Below are 3,765 nucleotides of genomic sequence, written 5' to 3'. Positions count from 1 at the left end.
CTGGTGCTCTGGAGTATTCTTGCATATTAAAACCAAATGCCTAGTTATACTTGTCACAGTTCTCTAAATTTAAGTTGCCCTGTCTGTTGAATGGGAACATGATGATGTACAGGAAAGCATTTGAAAAGTGTGAAGGGCCATGTAAATACAAAGTACTGCTGTAATCATCAACAAAGCTAATATTATATGATGGTATAAAGATTTCCAGTTATTAAAGTAAAAACTTTGACATCTCAAAGGCACAAATTTCAAACAATGATCACGTTAGCGATGTATGCAGAATAACCAAATAATGGTGATTTTGGTACAAAGGAAGAAAGGTCACAACAGTGATTACTTGTGTTTAACTTTACCCCCTTTACAAGAAACTAGTTCTTTAAAACATAAATTAAAATGTCATATCAAGTAATAAATGCAATATGAAGTTTTTAAAAAATTACCTTTTTACTATCAAGTTGGAAAAATAATTAAGATCTGACTGGTAGGCAGGATAGAAAAGGACCGGAAATACCTCTTCTCAAACTCCTGGTGGAGATGCAATTAAGAGCAACATTCTGGGGGCAGCTAATGAATTTCAAAAGTAAAGCTATGCATGTACATCCACTTCTCTGAACGTATAGTAGGGAAGTAAGGGTGGGAACAGAAATAGAGCTATGAAGATGCTCACTACTACGGTGTATTCAAAATAGCAAAGCAGTGTAAGAGTAAAGCATTAAGAATGTGGTGTCTGGAGTGCAAACCCTGGCTTTGTTACTTGTCACTGTGTATCTGGAAAACTTTAACCTTTCAATTTCCACATTTGTAAAATGGAGGATATAAGAATAAAACCTATTTCATGATATTGATGAATTTGGCAAAATACATCTAAAGCAATCAGAACAGGACATACTGACAGTGGTCATGATGTCAGTATCTGCTCACTACAGTGAAAAACTGGACACAAACATCTAACAAATTGTTTCATCCAAGGAATGTAATATTATTTATAAATTAAAATAATATTGTAGATGAATATTTGACTTGGACCAATATTTATTATATTTATCATATGATTGAATCCTAGCAGATATTTATTAGAAGTAATCCAGTGTACCTGAACTTGTTTCAGATTGAATCCATTTCTCTATCTGAAAACTTATTTGTATTTCAAAAGTCCAAAAATAAAATAGCACTAATTTCAATTCCTTTACTTCCTGCAGTGGGGGCAATTGAGAACTTTTTCTGGGTTAATATACTTTTCATGCTTAGTGTATTGTAATGCAAATGACTTGTTATAAATAGTAAAATACAAGCATTTCTTTTACTAAAAGGTACAGTGTTCCATGTCATAATAAAAGCTCAAGATCCCACCAAGTTTTGTAATGCTACTAGAGTAATTATACACATATTTTACGAAGTCAAGAAATACTACAGCTATCAACTTTCAAATGCCTGCAACGATTTTTAAAAGCATTAACTGCGATCCTATCTAACAATGTTTATTATGGTATATTCAAAGCAGATGTATATATAATATACAGTAAGTAATGTGGAATTTTAAAGAATGACATTTGTAATATGCAAAATTATTGCTACTTTGTCCTACTATCAAGGATTCCTTAAGGAGTACTGACTTAGCATGACATCTGCATGAGAAAAGTTTCAGCATTTGAATAGGATTCTCGATTTGTGTTGCAAAAAAGTTGCCTTTACACTCTCATAGCATATAGTTCTCTTAACACAGAAGAGATGACTGCTTGTTGCCCAGGTTTTTGCTATTCCAACAATAAAAATGTTTCTTCTTCCAATCCTTAAAAATGTTGTTTGATCACCCCCAGTTTCAAATAAGTTTTGTATCTACATGTTCATACTCAATATTACTAGCGTGGAAATGCATCACTTCTTTTTTGAATTATAAATTTAGGACCTCTGATTTCCACCAACAGAAATGAGAACACAGCTCTATGTTGGTATTATATGTAACTTTTTTTTGGTACCTTCATATCTAATTTCACTATTGATTTTAACAATTTTATATACAGGGTGTATAAATCTCACCAACTTTGACAGCTCTGAACCTCTTTGTTATGAAAGTTCTACTTCAACTTTGGGCATTCTTTTTTGGAACTAAAAAGGGTAGTAGTAAATGTGGTTTATAAAAACACTCCATACAGTCACAGGATGTTAAGTGCAGGAAAAAGACAACAGAGAGAGGAGAATAAATCTTATAATCAGGTACCTCCTGAGCTAAAGGACCCGGATTATATACAGCTGGGAAATGCTATAAACTGCTAACAGTGCAGAGCTTTGCTAGACTACAAGAACTTTCCTCAACATCTGGTAAAGGTAAAGCTGACCTCACCACTTCATGCCTGGAACAGGTAGAAAAAAACCCAAGATGATTAGCATCAGTCTCACAAGATCAGATAAAGTGATTGTTGGCAAAGTCTTTTGTTTTTGGTCAAAGGGAACCAAAAAAAATTCCCTCTTTCCTCCCATAGTGAAACTTAGATGTGTTGCTTCTGATTTGAGGCAGGTAGTAAGTTACTTATGTCCACATGATTGCTTTCTGGTTGCATTTATGATTACTAGGACAGAACTACAAATACTCCACTATTACTTCCAGTCTTCAGCCATATGTGAATCTGCTAAGTTAACCAAAAACTTAAGATACTCAATTTTTTTTTCATTCCCTTTTACATACCTGACTGGCATATGAGAGACAAGAACTGAATGCTGATTAAGTTCCTTAAATTCAAAAATTGGTGAGGGTGCTGTTACTTGCTTTTGTAATACCGAGTCAGGAGTCCACTGCTACATAAGTTAAAATCCTGAGGTTTAGGTTTCAGCTCTCAGAAGCACAATTACTAAAGAGAAAAAGTGAAGAGTCCCTGCTCTAGGAGCATCACTCATAAACTCCAATATATTTCTAAGCTCTCCATTTTCACTCCTGAAGAAATATATTCTTATGGCCCGGAGTTCATTTCTGGTTTCGGAAGCCCCACAGGTCATTTTGGAAGGTGTTCTGCCTTTTCCTCAATTTTAATACCTAGGCTAAAGAGGCTATTTGCCAAATCAGACATTTTCACATGTGCTTTTCTAGAGTAAATGCAATCATCTACAAATACAGTTCCTATTAAAATGTAGTACAACACAGTTCAAAAGTGAAATGACTTTTTTTTTTTCTAAGAGTTGTTATTTATATAGAGACTAACTTGCTGCTGAAAACCCCAAAAAGGACAAACTGGTTGAAATTTTCACAAGAATGGAAAATATTTAATAAACTTAGAATGGCAGGTTTATTAAGCTGTAGTGTTATTTACAACCATAACATATCAACCACAAACACAAAAACGTGTTTGCACGGCATGCTACAACAGAAGCTTTATTCAGTTCATTCAGAAAACGTTGACAAAATAAATTTCAGTTGCAAATTCACAGATACAAGCTTCAAAGTATAAAGTTGTATATAACAAAAAATACAGGTAATATTTTATAACAATAACTTACAGATACAAACTAATGATAAACTACAATTTCACAAAGGATTGTAAACATTTTGCACACTTGTCAGTCCTTTCTTTTAGGCAAAGTGCTCTTTTGATGACAAATAAATTAACAGATACACACTAGAGTGAACTATTTCCAGACAATACAAAAAAAAAGTTTTGATTTTTCTTTTTCTTGTAAACATAAATTTTACAAAAAAAAAATGAAGAATCAATAAAAGTGTCTTGCAGGCCAACTACAGATACATACCTGGGCAGCAAAATGATGTTGGAAATA

The sequence above is a fragment of the Loxodonta africana genome, chromosome 3 (genome assembly GCF_030014295.1).
Source record: "Loxodonta africana isolate mLoxAfr1 chromosome 3, mLoxAfr1.hap2, whole genome shotgun sequence".
NCBI lineage: Eukaryota > Metazoa > Chordata > Mammalia > Proboscidea > Elephantidae > Loxodonta > Loxodonta africana.
This window is presented reverse-complemented; position numbering follows the sequence as displayed.